This window comes from Chinchilla lanigera, unplaced genomic scaffold (assembly GCF_000276665.1).
Source record: "Chinchilla lanigera isolate Chin_1 unplaced genomic scaffold, ChiLan1.0 scaffold00002, whole genome shotgun sequence".
In the NCBI taxonomy this organism is placed as follows: Eukaryota; Metazoa; Chordata; class Mammalia; order Rodentia; family Chinchillidae; genus Chinchilla; species Chinchilla lanigera.
The window spans coordinates 4,930,096-4,952,006 of NW_004955403.1; the positions used below are offsets into that span (position 1 = coordinate 4,930,096).

The 21,911-nt window shown below is 39.4% G+C and overlaps 1 long non-coding RNA gene across 2 annotated transcripts in view; it reads right to left on the bottom strand.

Annotated features, from left to right (window-relative positions):
- The window catches only part of LOC102022657, a 19,698-nt gene extending 11,416 nt beyond the window's left edge, over positions 1 to 8,282 (bottom strand). For both annotated transcript variants that reach the window (XR_259157.1, XR_259158.2), the window contains exon 1: positions 7,835 to 8,282. This is a non-coding gene — a long non-coding RNA (uncharacterized LOC102022657). The remainder of the gene's footprint in view (positions 1 to 7,834) is intronic.
- Positions 8,283 to 21,911: the final 13,629 nt, after the last annotated feature.

A 21,911-nucleotide genomic window follows, 5' to 3' on the forward strand; every position in this document is an offset into this window, starting at 1 on the left:
GTGGATTGTCTGAGGAAAGCTGAAAGGAGGGAGCAAAGCAGGCCTAAGAGAGAAGTCGTGGAAGCTGTAACCACCACAAGTGCCAAAGGGGTGGACTCATGCAAGCCCTTTGGAGCTCACAATGTGCCACAGATTGTTTCAGATGCCGCATGTGCAATTACAGGACATAATGTTAGCCCTGCTGGATTTTGGACTTGCTTTGGTCCCAATGCTCTGTATCCCCCTGTTTGTACCTTTTGGAATGGTACTGCTTATTTTGTGCCATTGAATGTTGGAAATGTTTAACTTTTCATTTGTACAGAGGCTTTCAGCTAAGAGTTTGCCTCACATCTCAGAGGAGACTTGGGACTTGGAATTTTTAGCAATGCTGCAACTGTTAGAACTTTGGCAACTCTTGCAGATGGACTAATTGCTGTTTGTATAAAGGGATGGGCATGAGTCTTTGGGGGGCCAGGGGTGGAATATTATGGTTTATGTCTGTGTGTCCCCTCAAAGCCTCCTGCAGCCATGTGGCAGGCTATTAAAGTTTGATATGGGTGTGAGAGCTGCACTCGCCCTGGGGTGGATAGTTTGCATATGTAAGGGAGAGGAAAAGAGTGCTTGAGGACATTCCTCCTGCATTCTGCCCTGGTGTGTGCTTGCTGCTTTTGCTGTGTTCTGCGGACATGAGCTGTAGCTCTCTGCCATGTTCCACTCTGCCTTATAATCTGCCAAGTACGGACTGAAACTTCTGTAAGTGAAATAAACCTTTCCTTCCTTAATTTTGGGTGTCAGGTATTTTGTCCCAGCAGAGAGAAAAAAGTAACCAAGACAAGAAAGTAGACATCCACATGCCATGTCAATGGCTAACAATCAGGTCTGAATCCAAGTTCTGCTATCCATTTTCAAATTATAATTATCTGAATATCTGCCTTTCTGTAGGAAGGGGAATTTATAGGCCAGAGTGGATAATCAGGAATTACCTGAAAGGAAAGTGTCCGGTAAGCAGAACAGCAAATCTCTGTTCAACTTGTATATTGTACCAAATGTGCACTTCTGGTCATCAGTGGCCACCCAGTGGGCAATCACGGACCAAGATGGAAGAGTGTGCTCTACAGCTCTGATGTCACTCACCCAGTGTGGTCTCATTCCAGAAGCAAGGAGCCTGAGATACACCCATTGAACATGAAGCAGGGTCTGATGGAAAGGCTCTTGTAGGGCTTATAAGAGGGACGCAGCCCTCACACACGGAGTCCACCTGTTTCTTTTTAAAATATATTTTATTAATGCCATTGATTCTACAGTGTGTGGGATTAATGCTGTGTTTTAATCATGCATGTGTTTGGAATATATCCATCCTTCTTAACCCACCCTTATGCCCCTTTTGCTGGCCCCTGAACCCCTTCTTCTGTGTCTCACTAATCTTGCTTTTACTTTAACATTGTCTTTTGGATTGCACCAGTGAGTGAATATCTGCTGCCCTTGTCTATCTGAGTCTTGCTTAAGATGCTAATCTCTAGTTCCACCCATCTTCCTGCAAAGGCCATAGTTTTGTTCTTACAGATGTATGATGTTCCATTCTGTACCTACAGCATGTTTTCTTTATCCATGCTTCTAATAATGGGTGCCTGGGCTGCTTCTATACGTTGGATAATGTGACTTGGGCTGCAACGACCATTACCATGCAGTCTCCCTCTAGAATGCTGACTGACTCCCTCAGGTACACATCAAGGAGTGCTGCACTGAATCAGAGGGTAGTTTTAGCTTAGTTTTGGGAGGAAACCTCATATTTATTTTCATAGTGACTGCGCCATACATCCCCACTAAAAGTGTAGATGTGTTCTTTTCCTCCAAATCCTCACTAACGTTTATTATTTTTGTGTTACTATCATCATCTTTTTGTGGTACTAGAAATTGAACCCAGGGCCTTCACAGTGTTCCCTCTCCAGAACTTTAAAAAAATTTTTTTTGATAATGTTTCATTAAGTTGCTAAATTGCACAGGAAAGATAGGAACTTACCCTGGCTTTTTGATATTGACCTTTTACTCTGCACCATTTGTAAACTTATTTACTAGCTCCAATAGCAATTTTTCAGTAGACATTGAAAATTTTTAATTTTTTCCAATGAATGTGTCATTTGCAAATACAAAGTTTTACTTCATTTGTTCTAAAACATATGACTTTTTGTTATTTTTATTGCTTCTTTGGCTTCTAGAATGCTAGCTATGACAGTCATTTAGCAAAGTTTATATGTTTCAATATAGACCTCCTTTTCAATGAGTGCAGTATGTGAGCCTGTAGTCTCAGTTATGGGGGAGGCTGAGGCAGGGGGATTGCTTGGGCTCAGGCATTGTCAGCTTAAACAAAGTAGGGAGACTTTATCTCTTTCTTTCCCTTTTTCAGTCTCTTTCTCTCTCTCTCTTTCTGTATTTTTATAAGTTATTTGGTGTTGTTAGTCTGACTTCTTCACTTTGTTTGAAACAAAAATATGGCATGGGTGTAGACATGACTAAGTCACTAATAAAGTGTTCATTGTTAAGATAAATTTTCTGTGGCTTCTGAAAAAGGTCTTTTGTAGCTTTCTTTAGAGTAAGTTTCTACTGCTGGAAATGGTAGGTGTGGTCTTAGCTCTCCTTTCCTTGTGTTTAAAGTCTTTGACAGTGACATGGACTCCAGCCTGGAGCCAATCTTTAACTTCTAATTTCATGAAGCTAATTTCAGGCTTATTAACTTCTGAGAAAAATCAGAAAGTTTTTTCCCAAGGGACAATCTTCCAGAGAATCTCAGAGCATGATAATTCTTACAGAGGCTAAAAGAATTCTTTTAGCCTCATTTACTCATTCATTCTTGTGGAACTGAAATTCTTATGGAGGCTGGGAAAGGAGGAGTTAGAAGGATGTAAAGGGAATGAGAACTCTGTGGACAGTTGTAGACCTGTGATTAAAATAAATTTTCTCTCCAAAGTGACTTTTGTGGATACCAGCTTGAACTGTCATTCTTCTAAGGACAGCTGAACATCAACTGAAAAGCACTTATCAGATGTTTAGAATTTTATTGCCTTTATTTCCCTATTTAACAATGATAACACACTTTTTGACATCTCAAATGTCCTACAAAATGGTCACTATGATTTAAAGTTGTTTTGGTAGAAAGTTATGCCATGTAGAGAGAGACATACATGATGTCAACTTGTGATGTAAGCCAATGTAAGAACCTACAGACCTGCTAGGAGGTTGCTTACTGTTACTATTGTACAACCCATGAATGACATAAATGTAGTTGTATTTGTAAAGTGTCTAGCGCTAAGCTTCCAGGTCTCAATTCATCCACCCTGTCCTGGTGGACCAAGCTATCTCCATAACCAAACAACTCTGGTTAGACAAAAGTTGGGGATCATCAATCTTCCTAAGGGTGAGCCCCTCAAGAACCAAAGATGTGGGTGTATTCTTCCAGAGCCTCAAAGGGTGACCCAAGGCAAAATTTATTGTGAGGATGACATTCTGGTGAGAACTTTTGACTAATTAGTTTTTGGAGCAGGTTTGGAGGAGCATTAAGAGAGAGGATCTCCATCTCTTATGACTTTTCTTATATAAGCAGCAATAGAAGGTGACATTCTTAAACATCAATAACTGAAAGGCAAAAATGATAGTAGACAGATTTCATCAAGAGAAATGAGAGGCTATATTTGATTAGATCTGAAACTATTCTGGAAGGATCAAGGATACAAGATGAACTCAGAAGGAGGCTTGCAGCATAATGATCAGAGCTCATAAGACCAGTTGCTGAAAGGTTAGGCACCATAGCAGCCTTGAAAAATCTCAGTAGGAGTCCATCGGGCTTTGCAAGTGCCAGAGAATGGCCAAGGATAAGGTCTTGTGTCATGAAAGACAAATTTTGAATAGGTCATGGTAGAGCCTCATGAAAGTGTGGAGATCCCCAGAAAGACCGCCAGGAAAACATTATCAAAAATCAAGCTGGTTTTATTAAAAATCCCACCAACACATGAATACAAGGTCTTGGAAAGGGGAAAGGGTTATAGAATTCATCCTGGCCCAGGACTGACTGATTTTGGGGTGGGCTTTCTTAAGGTGGGAATGAGAAGGGGCTGGGCAAAGCGGACAAATGGAAGTCACTTTTAATCATCTGGAGCCCGTAGAGCAGGGCTTTTGAGGTAACTGTCTCCTGAAACCATTCTGTTCTGACCTTCCCTGAACAGTTCTGGCGATGGGGAGGATCCATGCTTGCTTGGTAGTTTCAGTGAGTTTCTATTTCTTAGATTCTTTAGTTCAATTTTTGTCACTCAAGTTAAAATTTAAGATTACATCCCATCGTACAGACAGCTATAAGAATATCCCCACACAATCTGCAACTCTCACGGACTGAGAAATAACATTATAGTATAGTCCAGCTGCTGTTCATGTGGGTTATAACTTAGCACTGTCATGGAACCCTGGGAGTGAACAGACACGGATCTGCTTAACATACGAGGTGAGCCACAGGCTGAAGATACCGACTAACATTAATGCATAAGAAGCACACCATTTAAGGTTGCAGTGACATTAGAGGACATCTTTAGGCCTTCCCTCAAAATTCTGAGTGACATTTTGATACCAGAGCTGAAAATTCTGATTGTATCATTACATTATGAAACATTAGGCAAGACAGCAAAGATATATGTTGGGGTTCCCTGAGTTCCTTATATTCTTTTGAGAATTAGTCTGTATTTGAATTACCAGGTTGAGAGCTGTCTGAACCTTGAAGCTGCTTTCTCGATATCGGAGTAAAGAAAACCCAGAAACTTAACAACCTCCGTTTAGAAGCTCCTTTCTCATGCTAGATTCCAAGTGTGAAAGAAAGTCACATACAAAATACAGTAACTGGTGCAGCTCAATTCACAAAACTTTTACTATAACTCCATTATGGTGAACCTCATCATAGTATATACACGTATAGCTCTTTGCAATTTACCAAAGTCATCTGATCTACAACTTTCTGTATAATACAAATTCTAGGGCTAGGGTATTGCTCAGTGGTGGAGAACTTGCCAAGCATGCACCAGGCACTGGCTTTGATCCACAGCATTGAAAATATACCTGTTATTTCTCTCTTTACACACAGTGAAATTGAAGCTCAGGTAGATAAAGTGTTTTGCCTAAAGACTATGTTACTTTGTAAAATTAACTTGAACTTGTGTTAGCTACTTTGCTCCCCAAATACTCATATACTTTTACCCAAGTACATTAACCTTCAGGGAGAAAAAGTAAATTTGTCAGTACCATTTACAGATGCTGTTGCTGATACTGATGGTGTACTATATTTGGAAACAAGTTGCCATGTGCTCTCATATTTATGTAATTTTGTTATATTTCTAAAACATGTTACAGGAAATTTAAAAATGGGTACAGTGTTCATCCAATAACAACAGTGATAAAGCAGATTTGTCACATTTATGTTAAGCTAAGCTAGTCAAGCAAAAATCAGTACATATAGTATGGGTCTCCTTTTAGAACTAGAATAGATAAAATAGCCTACGGCAAAGAACTTTCGGAAAAATACTTGCCTTTATAGGGGGATTGAAAAGGGAATTTTCTTGGAAATGCAAATTATCTATATCTACATGATAAGTTCATGATGCGTATTGGTTTACATATGCATTGGATGTAATTTAGTGACTTAAACCAATTGTATGTGTTTACAAATCTGAAAACTAACTTTTTAGTTTTGTTTGTCTCTCGACTTAAGCAAATTAACAAATGGATCAGAATGAGGGGAACCGAAAGGATCACTGTAAATTCACGGATGCCGCTGTGTACGAAGCACACTCAACGCCCTCGTCTTACTCTTGAAAAGCCATTCTCCGCCTAAAGAAGTCACAGCTCTGTGGAGTAGGTGGTGATTCCACGGCTGAGGCAGAGGAAGTGTAAAGCAATCCTACAAGGTCATGCACCCAAAGTCCATGAAATGCGCAAAGAGTGGAGGGGAAATCCAAAATGCAAAAGGAGCCAGCTTGGTGGGGCTCTCACTGGTTGATAATGGGGCAAGTTCAGAATAACACAGGGACATGGCAAATGGTGAGGCATGGGAAACTTGGAAGTGGCTATGCTATGAATCAACAAATTAAAGAAAGGGTAGAAGGAAAAACTTTTCATAGTAGAGTGCTGGCTAATACACATAGAAGGAAAAATGGAGTTAGAAAACAACAATGATTAAAAGTAGTGGAGTTTGAATAGGAGCAGGCTGTTAGTAAGGTCACAAAGTATCTCCTCTAAAATTACTTATTAATTAAAATGGAACAAATAGATACTTTACAGTGGAGAAATCAGGCAAGGACCATGTAACCACCTGATCAATGCTGATGTCTACAACTGTGGGAAAACCGACATCCTGTGTCGCCAAGAGACGTAGCACCCTGCTGAGGACGTATGACTTGAATTTCACTAGGAGGAGGAATCAGACAACTTAAATTGAGTGCTTGATCAATTTGTTTTATCAATCTATGCTCCCAGACAACAGCTACTTTAACTTTTCAAAAATGTCAAGGTCAAGAAAGACAACAAAAAGTTGAGAAACCCTTCTAGACTAAAGAAGTTGTAATATCTAAATATAATATTAAATTCTGGTAGGTTGAAAAATAATAGTGATAAAGGGTATTATCATTTCAATTAGTAACATACAATTATGGGCTGTGGATTAAATAATGATACTGCATCAGTGTTATACTTTACTATTTTGCATAATGAATTATGGTTAAGAGAATGTTCCTGTTCTTATAAAATGCGCACTGAAATATGTAGGAGTAAAGAGGTGTCATGTTTTCAATATACTTCCAAGAACTCACAAGAAATCACGGGTGTGCACACGTGTGTGTGTGTGTGTGTACATGTGTGTCCTAGGTGTGTAGAGAGAGATGAAGCAAAGAGGGTGAGGAGGAGATGGAGAAGGAAGCATAGATTGATAAAACAAATTGATCAAAATGTAAAAATTAATTGTTAAATATTGGTGCAAGTGATAAGGATTTCCTCACAGTCTTACAAATTTTTACATAAATTATATCAACATGTAGTGATACTTGCACACATACAAATACTATAAAACCTCACCTAAAATGGATTCAGAAGCAACATCTAATATCTCTATTGTCAAATGTTTATTCTCATCTTTTCTCTACCCACAGATGTTTCTTCTGTCTTTATTCTCAATTCATCAGGACCATGTCATATTTCATTTTGTCAGTTTACACTGAATGCATTATGTTCTTGGTCCAATGAAAACTGTGCAGTGTAGCTTTTTATATATAAATTCTGCCAGAAGATAACTCTGAAGGCAGCAAGGATCAGGATACAGAGATATGAATAAATATCCTTGCCTATAAAGCATTCAATTCAGGTCAGTAGGCATGGCGCTATTTTCAAAGCTGGAAAGGTATGTAAGAATAATAGAAGTTTAGTTCATTTGTTTCTTTAAAGAAAGGCTATAGGAATACAGTAACACACTGCCTTCAAAATATTGTTGAATAAATTTAAAGAAAAAATTGAAATAGGCATCTTTAAATATACCATGACATAGCCTCTTAATGAATAATTTCCATTATCCTTCTACAGTAAATTATGCTTTTTATTTTAAACAGCCAGTTTTCTATACAAGTACAAAGAAGATATTTTAGGCTTCCATTTCCTCTTGAGACTTAATCAAATAGAAAAATCTAGTTACCTAGTCCTTTTATATCCAGATGAATAAAAAATATTTTCTAAATCATAGATATGAGTCTATTCTTTTTTGTTATCTTATAGTGTATACTCAGTTTTCTAGCTTTGACAATAAACTAATGAATAATAATATAACTCAAGATATTACCTGTGATATGTTAAGGATTAAAGGAAATAATGAAGAATATACGTCCCTTTAGTTAAGGGTGCGTTGCCATAATCTCTGGAGTAAATTTGGGGAAGCGTTATGCTACGTAAGACATGTTCTTGTGATTAACAGTGAAACACATATACCGTAGCGATCACCTAAGGAGCTGAAAATAATGGACCTGAGAATGTTCCCTTGGTTGTGACGTCACAGCATCGCAATGCTATGTGTAGCACATTCCGCAGATGCCTGGTGTGGATAAACATACTGCGCCGGCAGCCGTGGAAAAGTGGAGCTCACACAAAGCAGAGCACATTCTTCGTGCTTCACAATGATGATAAATATTAGTGGCTCTTAGTGGCATTTTCCTAGTTTACATATTCACTCCTCTCATTTTAATCAGTGTATTAGCATACATTCCTTCTGCTTATAGGAAAAGGTTGCCACGCAACAGTTTGCCACCCTACCTGGCAGCAGCCTTGGACACACTACATTCCCTGCATTGCTTGATTGCCTCAAAGTCTCCCACCAGGGCACTGACCGGCACCGTGGAGATTGTGTGTTTTCTCTGTGATGCGTCACAGTGACAAAAGCCAGACTCCCATTTCTCAGAATGCGTCATCTGTAGCAGTGGATGACTGTGATAATAAACTGATGTTTCTTCTGAGGAAAATGCATGAGTCAATGAGGGATGAACCTGTCTTAAATGCACTCTGCCTGTAATTTCTAGGAATATAGAAATTATGAATAGCAATCACTGAATAGCTGTGTCTGATGAAGAGTTAATAGTCTTCTAAATACTATAGTAAGAATTTTCTAGGTGAAAACACAAATGTAGATAAAATATTGACACAGTAATAGTACAGTTACTAAAAATAAACCCATTAAAATAGTGCTTCAGTGCCAACAACCTAAGGAGGCCAGGTCATTTAAAATTGTCTGACATGCAGTATCTGTCCCTAATTGTGAGGCTCAGTGTGATGTTTTGATTCATGCATACATAGGATTCTGTAGGAGCATTGAACAGCAGTAGTCTTAGGAGCATCCAGTCAAACCACGGACGTGGTTCATGTGCTGACTAAATTCAAGAGATTCAAAGCATCTGTTTAACATTATATAAGATCGATGTTACTAGCAAGTTTATACTAAATCATTTGTGTTTTAGGTCTTACTTTTTTTTTAATTTTCGAAACAGAAATTTGCCTCAATGTGGTACTAGCTAATTAAGATAGTTCAGAAAAATGAAGATTAAATTAAAATACTGGTACTTTTAAAGGCCACCTTTCTGGACTCTCTTGTCTACTGCTTTGGCTATAACTTCCATCTTGGCACTGATGCTTCTGCATAAATCAGGCACTGTACATATGTTACAGACACATGTTGTCTAGATTGTCAGCTAACTACTGGATATTTGCAACTGAAAACCTACAGGCAATTATCTTGAAGGCAGTGGGTGCAGAAAACACGTGAGAGCTTAGTCTATCTCGTGTATGTGTGTGTTTGTGCTTTGAGTTTTTGATAATTTCTGTTAAGGTTATTGTACAAGAGTTAGTGATTTGCATGTGTGGATAGTATAGCTACTTCTAGTAATACGCACTTTAAGAACCTCATATTTTATTAAATGTTTCCCCAAACAATTAAAAGCCGTTGACATAACTCATTAATCACAAGCTACTTTAGATTGAAAAACTTCTAGAGATAATTTCTTGAGGACCCCAACAGAAAGGACTAGAAAGGTAGGACCTTGCTCCTCTCTTGCCTGTGATGGTATAAATCCTACTACCAGCATTCTGGAAGGAGTCAGGACAAGAAAGGGAGTCAGGGTTCAGTATGAAAACTTTACTTACTCTTCATGATTTTAGGGTAGTCTCAGTGGCTCACTGAGCTCTGCCTGGAAGTTTTCAATCAGTGTCGCCTTGTTTGCTCTGACAGAAACCTTGTGTCTTCTCTTTGGGTCAGGTGGCAGTGCAGCGGGCATCTGGGAGTAGGGCTGCTCATCGAATGGATTTCTAAACTGTGCTTCAGTGCTAATTTCTATTCATATCTCACACCCCAAAAGCTACAGGTTGAAATGAGCTTCCTTTCCAGCAACCCTCAGCCAGACCTTGTAGGCAATCATGGCTCAGCAATCATGGTCAGTTCTGATCATCTCATGGCAATCATGGTCAGTTCTGATCATCTCAGGAACTGGCCAATTTGTCTAGATTTAGAAATATGTCAGTATAAGGCTATGCATAACTCCTTATTTCAGCTCTATTTTGAAGAATCTGAACATATATTCAGTTTAAAATGAATTGGAGGGGACTTCCTCTGTCATGAATCTGTAGGTGTTTTTATAAGTTCTCATACTAAAGAGTTTATGTTATATTTCTTCATCATCTGTGTCTTCTCTCATTTTAAGAGGACACCTTTGTTGGCCAAATAGATTGATACAGCTTAACTACTTTCTCCTACATATTTGATTTTAAGATTGAAATTTTCTTAGTATTTTGAGATTGAAAATTACCGCACTGTCAGTGAAGCCCACATTTTGGCAGGCTTGAGCTCACCAAAGTTGAAAGCCCTTGAGTTATGGACATTGGGATTGTAGAGATATTCTCTAAAGTGGTACACGAAATGTCATGTTGATGGATAATGAGGTAAAGAAGATTTGTTTTCAATGTGGACTACGTCAGGCATATAGCTGCTATTGTTGAGTAGGATATACTTTTTCCAACAATGAAATATCAGAAGAGAACTGTGATTGTGGCAGAAAAGTCCTGAAAGATTATGTGCTCCTCAGGATAGAGGTGTCTATATTACACCAACTTTCACTGAAATAAAAAAAGGTAGCTCACATTTTGTAAAGTATATTGGAGATAAGCAAAGTCTTAGTGCAATCCACTGATAAAGTTTGTATGTGAAACAAGCTTTAGCAAATGAAGTAGAATTTTTGCAAATAGTATGAGTCTTAAAGAGACAGCCATCCCTGTAGTAAATGGTGTGTTATAAGAACAGTAGTGGGTCTAAAAGAGAAGTTCTGCAGAATCTATAAGAAGAAGAATCAAGGTAAATCAAAACACTTATTAAAAGTCACATTACTTTCTTCTTAGGAAGGAATTAGAAGTATGTGAACACACACATATTGGAATATACATGATGACAAGCGAATGTAAAGCTGTTAGGACTGTGCATACTTCCATTATTTTATAATCAGTTATATAAAATTCATAGACATTGTGACTTCAGTTACTTCTTTATAAATCTTTTCTGTTGTCTTCTAAATCTGAGGTTGAAACTACCTCCTTTCAGGTGAAGAGGACATAACAAAATGGAAAAATGTCCCCTCTCCTGGGTGGGCAGAACCAATATTGTAAAAATTGTCATACTCCCAAAACTGTTATACAGATTCAGTGCAATCCCAGTCAAAATTCTAACAGTGTACTTTATAGAACTAAAGCAAACAATCCTAGTTATATATATATATATATATATATATATATATATATATATACACATTTTCTGTTAACACAGAGACAAGGATACTTTCTGATGTTTCTCTGAAAAATACTTATGAAAAGTACATTCTAGGGACTTACCCTTGTTGACCCGTATCCTTCAAAGTTAAGCTGGGATATGGTGTCTCACACATGCTAATTGTTTTGCTTTGCATGTTGGTACAGGTCTGCCTCTGGGCCTTTATTGTTGGTACAGGTCTACCTTTTGGCCATATGACCCCGGCTAAGTTAGTACTTGTCTCTGTGGCCCAGTTTCCTTAGGTGGAGAAAATGTTAACACTTACCTCCTAAGAGACTTGTGAAATTTTGTATTTTAGAACTTTTGGGAAAACCACTCCTCTAGAGCCAATATTCATTCATTAAGTACCACCTACCATCTTAATTCAGTGATTAGTGCTGCTGATCCTGTTCCTGTCTCCTGAGGGAGGTATTAGAGAAAAATACAAGAGGTACATTTATGAGAAAAGCCGTAGTGGCCTTAGGTCTAAGCTTCTATGTGAACAATGGTTGAATAGATAGTGCTTGTAGTCTCAGTGATCCATTAATTACCACAACAGGAATAAGTAATCATATTAGGTGCTAAGTATTATGCAAAGCACTTCACACAGGCATCTAATATTATACTTGTAAAAAATCTATCAGGAAGGTACTTCATTTTAAAAGGGTCGAGTGAATTAGTAGAATTCCAAGTGAGAGAACTCTGGGAACTTCCTCCAGCTCATGCACCCAGTGAGTGCAGGAAGCTGTACTTACAGCCGGGGTTCCTGATGCCAAAGCTCAAGCCCGCGAACTGTGCTTTGACATGGACATCGCTGACTGTTCCTTTCCTGAGGATACAGGTTCATAACAAATTTAACTTTTGCCCTCTTTCCCCCGAAGAATGCAATAACTTAATTCTTTAATATTTGCTGCAAAAAGAGAGAATATGACAGACTTACATTACTTCTTTCAAGTGCATATACGTTTTTTCTCAAAGCTTTCTAGATCTTAAGTTTCCCCAGAAGTGTGAGGCACAGTCACATAACATGGAGGCTGAGGTAGCAAAGGAGGGGACTGTCTGCCTTCCTTCTGGCAGCGGCGTCTTCCTTTTTTCTCCAATGACCTTTAGGACCTTAATGGGTAAAATAAACTTTGTAGCTTTAGTAGCTTCAGGAACTTTCTTTCTTTACGTTGATATTTTCAAATCAAGTTCACCCATTTCCTTGGTTACGCCTCAGTTCTAAAGTGTCATTTTGCATGTTTAATTGTGAATAATCTTTTTAGTTTGTTGCTTTTCTCTATTCAGTTTTAGTACTTTTGCTAACTTAGAGCTATTAAATGTTCAGAAGTGGATTCAGTTGTCTTTGTAATGACTAAAAATGATCAGTTTTGTAATAATTTTAAATAAAGATAAATTAGAGAAAAAAGTAAAGAAAATATCACAGATTTCCTTGGTCTGAAATTTTCTTTGCCAGGAGCAAACAACTCCAGCTACAGCAATTCTTAGCATCCACATATGATACAGGCAAGTTTGAGAAGAAAAACATGTCCTGTTTCTGTACCACGGGTTATTTTAATTTTCAGTGTAGTGGGATGAGGGACTTCCTTTGTAAACTGTGAGATTTTTTCCTAAAATCTTTTTATTCTTGGACAATTAAAGAACAAAGCTGGTGGGCTGTTGTTGGCTGTAAACAAAAACAAACCACTAACAAAACAACCTAATTTCAGAGTTTTGGCTTCTTTTGTTTGTCTTGAATTCCTTGCTTCAAAAACAATAAATATTTCAATAACCTGACTGTAGAAAATACTTATTGGAAATTTTGATTTCATCTTCTGATCTAATTCATTTCACAGTGAGGTGTGGGCTTGATATAGGAACTTTTTCTTTTTGTTTTTGACATTTTCACACCTACAGATATTTTCAGGCACATGAAGGCACTAGCAAGCAGCTGATTGTTTCTGAAATTAACTCAGCACAGACACAGAGAGTAACTTGTGTTTAAAACTGAAAATTCTGAAGGGTAAGGCTGCTGTGTAAGTGAAGCTTTACAGTGTTTTCATTTTTCTATTTATTAATTTATTTAAGAATTCTGACTGCTCAGTTAGGGCTTAAATTTAACAGCTTTAATTTTAAGCCAGCCATATTAGTGTTGTTTGAAGATGAAGATTATAAATTAATAAGTGTGGAAAAACAGCTAATTTTGAAATATGTGTAGATAAAAAAAAGGAAATATTTTCCTTTGAAGAAAAATAGAATTGTGCTAATACCCACTTGTTTTGTAGTTAATCAGTACGAAATTTGATGCTAAATTCTGGCTTCTCAACTAGAACAGCACTATGTCTGCTCAGGAAAATGGAACCATCTGAACCATCTCTATTTTACATTGTAGAAACAACACCTAGAACTCTGAATAGGCTTGTATTTGTACATATTCAAAAAGTACTTTTCTCTTAAATAGAATTTATTCTATCTGGCTTGTATATTTCTATGCTATTTTTATCCCATATTTATAGCACCATGTAATTTGAAATTTATAACTTTAAAACAATCCCTTTCATTGCCTTAAAACGAAAGATGTTAAGCCAAGTACTTCTGTAGTGAGAATCACCTGCAGATTATATGAAATAAAGCTCTATTTTTTCCCATCATGATCTATTAACAGAATGAATAGTTAAATATTTCAGATTACTGTGTGCTTTCAATATGCACGTCCTTGTACCATACCACTTATTTTTAATCTGCTGAACACGAATCATCTGATTAGAGTCACAAGGTTTTTACATGTAGAAAGCACATTCACTCTAATTATTCAATTAATGAATTTTTTCTTCTACCACCAGTTGACATGAGAACAAGTCTTTAAAATTTATTGCTGAATCTTCCATAGGCTCAGCTCCTTTCAGTTGCAGAGGATCTCTTTCCCTAAAACTACATGGACTGTTGGAATCGGGCCCTGCATCTAGCAATTATTTGCCCTCTGGGAATCCATAACTTCCAGAAACTTGAGCAGCCCCCCTCAGTCCCAGCAATGCTTCCCTGTGAGTGGCATATTTTATATAAAATGCCAGTTAACATGGTTCTAATCCTGCAGCAATTAGGAGTAACATTTAGAATGAAGTGTGGAGGTGCTCCTTTATCTTCCTACCCTGTCCATATGGCAGTTGGAAGTTGAATTCATGCCTGTGACAGCTTTTTCATCTCACCTTTATTTTTGGTTTGTTAGTTTCCTGAGAGTATGGAAAGAAATCTGTAAGTGGTCACTGTAACAGAGTGTTCTTGAAGATTTCAAAAAACTGGAATGGCACAAGGAATGGTGGTGTTTTGCCCCTCTGTTAACGCGCCCTGCTGCTCTTGATTGACTGTAGATTTACGCTGCATAGGCAGGTGCCATGAGGCTCCTTGTTGCTACCTCTGATCTGGTCTTGTACCGTGGCAAGGGGAAAGAAAACCAAGTAGATAAATAATCCATAAACTCAATTGAGCCCCGTGGTGTTTGGCTCTGCTGAATTCTGCAGCCTGCTGGACAAGGTTTGTGTCGGGAGAGCGGTGTGAGACCTGGCAGTGCTGACATAACGCACATGCGCATGTCCCTTGTCAGGTGTACAGGGCTCTGCTTGGCCTTGTGGCTCTCAGATCTCTGCAGTGATGGTCTCAGCCTCCCTTCTGGCTGAGCGTCCTGCTAGCATCCTCAGGCTTGGCTGGGGGCACCTTGCCCTCAGCTATCTCTTGAGTCTCTCCTATTGACATGGCACCAGTTCAGTCTCCTCTCAGGTCCAGACTCAACTTCTACTTGGTCTCTACACTGAGTCTATGCTGCAGATTTCAGGTGAATGATCGACTATCTCTCTTTGCAGCTGTGTCCACTTCCAACACCCTGCCAGCCCGTGTTATCTCAAATCAGAATCTAACACGACCCCGCACAGGGGCAAGCACAGGCTTCACATGGCTGCTCCAGGTTGTTACGAAAAATTGCCTTCTCTGGTTCCAAGGAAGACACAGTGAAAAACAGAACCGCTCCATTCAGCGACTTTCTTCTCAGCCTAACATGGCACTTTCCCACCACTTTGCTGCTGAGAGAGGAGACCAGGAACATGTAACTCCTTACCTACTCTTCTTTAACTTGTTTTTGATTTTTTTTAGTACATATTTGTGGTTCATAACGTTTACATTCCTTGTGTTGGTACATCTATACAACACATCTCAATTTTCTTCATCTCCGCCTTGTCCCTTCCCTTTCCCTCCCTCTCTTGGTCTCCTTTCCATTCCAGAATGATCTAACTCTCTGCTTCCCATTATCTATCTTTTATTTTGCTCTATATTTTGAGTTTCTCAAATAAGAAAACCACATGATATTTAAGCTTGTGTGGCTGACTTGTTTCACTTGACATGGTATCGAGGTGAATCCATTTTCCTACCGGTGACCCATTAACTTTTGTCTTGTTCAGCTTTTCCTTCACCGGAGCACAATACCCCAACATTCACAATTTGGAGAGGAAAAGGTTTAATTTTGCTCTTGGTTTCAGGACATTCGGCACATGGTCAGCTGGTGCAAAGGCAAAAAACATTATTCCAGAAGGGTGTGGCACAACACAGATGATTAGTTCATGATGGTCAGGTGCAGAGCAGGGGAGCAGAGCTTGAGAGAAAGGGGTATGATATCTGATATAGACCACAAAGTCATATGATCGTGAATATACTTGAGGACCCACCACACACACCCAGAAGTCTGCCTCTTTAATACTCTTATTGACTTCTAACCCAATCAATCAGTCTGACACATTCAGGTTTAAGCACTGTAACTTTCTTTTCTTTATCCCACAATCACCAGGGAAAGAATTCTTGGGCTTCCTCCCCCTTTTCCTTTCTATTTTTTAAGAAAAATCATTTAAACCCCATTTCCAAAGCTGACCTCTGCCTTTTCGTTGATTCAGTTTTGTCGACCAGAAACAAGCATTTCAGATGACTTTATGAGTTACACTTGAGTTAGACTCTGGATGCAAATGTACATCTGCTGTGCTAGTGATTCATTTGAAAGATCACCTTCCTTTTCTGGCTTTTGCTAATAACAAAAGTGCTATTTTAGCTTTTCCCAAGTTCTTGCTGGACAGTGTGGAAGCTACTGAAAGAAAACTTTAATTCTGTTATATATGAATAACCCACACCACGCTCCCATTAGATTCCTAAGTTAATTTTTCCTTGAGATTGCCCTATGACTTCTGCCTGGGAATGGCATTCTGCACAGGTCTGAAATGGATTAAATCATGTTTTTTCTGAGTCTGCAGCTTAGCTTTCCCCTTATATCCAGCATGACCTGAAGACCCCTCACAGCACTGAGCCTCAGGCACATATGAATGTGGTGGGCATAGGGTGAAGCCCTCAGGTCTTAGAAGTTTGGCTTCAGTGAAGCAGCCTGAGCTCCAGGACTGCCCTGCTCCCTGTCCACACGGTCTCCTTTGGCCACTGCTTGTCCTAGCTGTGCTCATTTCTGCCTCCCATGGCTTCTGCCTTCCCTCACGTCTTGTGGGTTAACTTTTTCAGGATTGTGGTTTCTGTGGGACGTTGACTGATAGATTCTTTCCCAAGCTCTTCCTACAGGTGGCAAAGCTAGGATTACAATCTCTGCATCGTCTTCTACTGTTGTGTGGCAAAACCAAATTTTGGGTTCTCCACCCATGCAAAACCTCGCCCTAGGTGATTTGATGGAGCAGAGAGCTCTGAGCTAGTGGAAGCTGGCTCCTTCTGGCCAGTATCCCCCACCTAGGAGAGGAAAGGGCAGCCCTGTTCTGACACAAGAGTTCCCTCCCACTTTCCCCATGTATGAGGGAACTGTGCACATTGTTGAGTTTCAGGGTGAAGAAAGAGTTAAACAGAGACTGTAGTAGTTGTACATGTGTGGGAAGGAGCGTCACCACATGCAGAGGAAGAAGACTTGTCTAACCGCACATCAGGCTGCAGTAGCCTGAACTTGTGGGGCGCCACTAAGACCAGAAAGAAGACTTGCTTTTAGATCAACCTCTAAAGGATGTGGCAAGTCTCATGAAGGCTGCAATGCTGGGCTCCAATGCTCTGGAGAAAGGAAACAGGAGCTGCGCTGGGTGCATGCGAGCACCATGCTTCAGAGCAAGCTGCTGTCGCCTCCTTTCCATGGACTGGGGATTTCTCCCTCAGTCTCTCCTCACGCCAGTGGCAAGATGTTCTGAAGAGTAGTTCCTGTAGGGACCGGCATTATGCACTAAATGGCTGAAGTGAAATGTGGTGTTTGTATGTTTTGGCAAAACAAAAGGATCTCTGTACTAGTTTCCTAGGGCTGTTGTTAGAACACTTCACAAACTGGGTGGATTAAAACTCACAACTTATTACCGCAGTTTCTGGGAAATAGAAGTATACTTTTCACATGTCAGAGGAACTGTGCTTCCTCCAAAGGGTCGGAGATGGTTTCTTCTTGGCTCTCTGTCGCTGGTGGCACTGGTGATCTTTGTTGCTTCTTGACTTGTCAAAATGGTGCCCCAAATTTTGCTTCTCTTGTCGCATGACCTTGTCTGTGTGTATCTTTATGGAGTTCAACTTATTTTAAACATACTTTTTAAACTGACAACAAATATTGTTTGTACCATGTGTGACACATTGTTCTGAAATACATGTACATTGCTTGAGGGCTAAATTGAGCTGAATGACACATGCATTACCTCACCTAGATATCATTTTTGGTACTTTTTTTTAAACCAATTTTTGAACATGTTATTCAAGAATGTATTATTAACTACAGTTGCTTTTATGTAAAACAGACACCTTAAACTTATTCCTCCTGCCTGGTGAAATGTTGTACCCTTTGATACACATCTCACTGACTCCCCTCTACAACTTCCTCCAGCCTGGCAGCCAGCACAATAGTCTTACTTGCTTATTTGTCTGAGGTTAATGATCACATGGTCTTGTAAGAGAAAATGCCCCTCCCCCAGTATACTGAAGTTTGTTAGTTGCCCAGGTAACAGTTCCTGTTCCAGCTCCACTTGCTTCTGTCTCTTAGAAATGGCTGGTCACTGTGATGCACAGCTGGTCACTATGATGCATATTATATAAACCAATCCCCAATAGACAAGCCATTCTGCCTCTGCCCTGCTTCCTTACCTCACATAAGCCCTAGACCACCAGAGATCGGGGCTTGAGATTCTGGGATTGATCCTGATAAGCACTCACTGAAGTAAATAAATCTGCCTCCAAATCCTTGGGGTCATTTTGGTGTTTCTCTTGCTGTTGCAGTCTCAGCCTTTCTATATCTGTACTATTTCACTTCATGTCATCTGTTTATCAATGTGGTCATAAGTCACAGACTTCCGTCTTTCTAAAATTCATTTGTCTATTTCTGCATTATAAACACAACCACCACCATGACCAGTTTGGAGATTTCCTCTAAGTTCTTGAGACCATTTGATCTCTGGGAGACTTCATTCCTTGCTCCTCCAAAATGAAGTAACAGCTGTCTGTTACTATTGCCCTCTGTCTGATTTTTTCTGCACATCTCTCAGTACCATGTAGCATTATGTTTTCATTTAAAACTATTTTTTCTCTCCTGTGCGTCTAGCGAGGTGGACCTCACAGGGACCCTGAGTTCAACGACAGGTTTCCAGGTGTGGAAGGTCACAGCCCTGAGTGAGCTGGGACCCTTTCCTTCAGTCTCTACGCCTGAGATCTTCACAGCACATGTTTCTCTTACTACCGAATACTTTCTCAGATGAAATAGATGTAACTTTAACCAACTGAGGGGAATTTTCAGAAATCACACAAAGAAAAATAAAATCCGTAGGAGCAGCAAATGAGGCATTATTTCAGATCCCGGTTTTGTGTGTGATGCTGTGGAGATATAAACATCATTGTCATTGCACTCTCAGGTTGCTTTTGAAACAAATATTTTTTGACAACAGAAGGCAGTGCAGAGTTGAAAGGGTCATTTTCTGAGTGATGCTTAATTGGAGCCACTTTGTTTTAGAGTTTATTTGCCACACATGAAGCTAAGTTCCCTTGTGTTGGAGCGAGGAAGGAAGTGCACACAGAGTTACAGTTTTAGGGGCTCAGAAAAGCGAATATGGGCCACCGCGCTTTAATGTTGTCTTTAATGTCTGGGGGAGAATGTAGAAAGTCCATTATCGTTTCCTCAAAAGCAATTTTAAGATGCAAATACAGGTGCTAACAGATTCTTGTCTGCATAGATTGTCAATTTCCTTGGCCTACACTCATTTATTTTTCATAAAGAATGAAATGTAGGGCAGAGATTATTTGTTGACAGTTACTACAACTAACTCAGTCCCAACTCTGACCTAAACTCTTTCCACTGAGAGTCTGTGAAGTAGGAAATAATGAGGCCTGAGTTATTTCTGAAATATAAAACCTGAAATTGCCAGAATGTATTCAAATTCCTTGAAGGTAGGGTTCAGAGCATTTTTTGTTGCGCTCTTCCCTAATGATGAAGGTACGTGCTCCTTTGGCTCACGCTACTGTGCATTAAGCTCACAGCTGATCCTGTTGACTTTTAAATTTAACCACGTACTCCACATTTTTGTTTCAGTGTTTATTCTCACTTTGTTTTCCAGAAATTAACTGCACAATATCCACCTTTTCTACTAGGGATTAACACGGGAGTGCTCACTTTTAGGATGGTGTAAGGTTGGTTTCAATAATGCTCAAATATCTAATCCAATTTGTTGATCTCCTTATGTTGAAAATTTTAAGCACATTTGTGTTTGTCAGTAATATCAACACTAATAAATATTCAAAATGAGAAAACAGAAATCTGACAGACAGTTCACACAGTGAGTTTATTTTTAGCCTTAGCTATTAATGACTGACTCTTGTAAGAGCTGCTATAATATAACGGGTTTCAAGAGCATTTCAGAACTATGGTTCTTATATCCTTGCTCAATGTGTCTAGTTTTGATAGTGTCAGCAGATCAATTTAAGATGAACAGTCGGTACTTAACTATATGTGTGTGTGTGTGTGCATGTGTGTTACATATACATGCATTCATTCTTCTAAGTAATATTCAATTGCCAGAGTATTTCATATTAATCCTGTAAAAGGAGTGCACCCAGGTCCTCTTTCCAGCTTGCCGGGGCCACCTGCCCCCACCTTCTGAAACTGTAGGTTTTCTGCCCCACTGTGCAAATGCCAACTCCAAATCCAGGTTTCTGTGCTTTTTGCTACAACACTTCCACTTCCTCTCCCCACCACTCGGTCTCCGTTCCTGAGAAGTAATTTGAATCTTAACATGAATGGAGCCTGTATCAGCATTTGCCAAGCTCTGTTTTGGGTCTGAAAGATGTTAAGCAAGCAGTGTTTTGAGAATATAGTATTCCTTCCTCAAAAATGCTTGGGAGTATTCTAAATCCTCTCCTCAGAATTTCAAAATGCAAGTTAACATGAAAGTTTCTGGAAGCGAAATAAACTTGTTTCATTTTGTTTTACAGTTAAACAAGCCAACTTCTTTGCTAAAGGGAAGAAAAATCTGGCCATCTCTATTCCAATCCCTGAATACATATTTCTCTTCACAATAGTTCAAGATTGGCTAACTTTTATCAAGAAGGAAGGGTATTTCTCAAATGCCAGCACAAAGACAGCTTTCCATCCTTCCCATGTGTCATTCTTATGAATTTTCACAAAGTTAAAGCTTGTCTCATTTCATGATTTGGCTAGAATTTTTTCCCAGGTATAGGTGTGTGTGTAGATGTGATTGGGGTCATTCTATGGGGAAACTCACAAGGATTTTAAAACTTATGTTATCCATATTAAAGAACCACCAAAAGCTTTTCAAGCGGGTAAGTGGAAAATCTGTGTAACCAATATCACTGGGGTGTCAGGGCAGAGGTTTGGTTGGTAGGGAACTGTAAATCCTAGAGCCAATTTTATGGGTGTCGTAGTGATCCCAGTGGCTGGGATCACAGCTGCAGAAAGGATTTGAGAAACATATTCAGGGGAGATGTAACATAAGAAAATGGGGAAAAGTAATGTGCCCTGAGGATTCCATGGGGTTTTAGCTCAAGCTGCTCATGGTGAGGTAATTTACTCAGTGTAAATGAGAAGCAATGGTTGAGAAGATGGAGGAGCCAAGGGATCGTGTGGCTCCGGGCACGCATAGGTAAAGGGAACAACACATTTTGAAGACCACCTTCCTCACTAAGCTGCCTCACATAGGCGCAGGGAGGTTTCCTCCGGGCATTTCACGCTGCCCACTTGTTGCCAAAGAGCTGCTGGCTTCTGTCTCTTTCCTCCTTCACTCATGAGTGACCACTCTTGACATTTCTCAGAGTTCTGCCTCACGGCTGTCTGTCTACCTGTCACACATTTTCTTTCAATCATGGTGAGTGAAAATCCGGGACAAAATGATTTGAGGAAAAAAAAAATTGCCTGTGACTTTAGTGCATGCGTTAGTCAGCTTTCTCCCAGTAAACCAGCACTGGAGGCGATCAGCTTCTAAAGAGAAAAGATTCCTTTGTCTCATGGTTTGCAAGTTTCAGTCCATAGTCAGTTGGCTCAGTTGTTTTTTTTTTTTTTTTTCTGCCTTTCTTTATTGGTATATTCTTGAGATAAATAAGAGGTGCACTCACC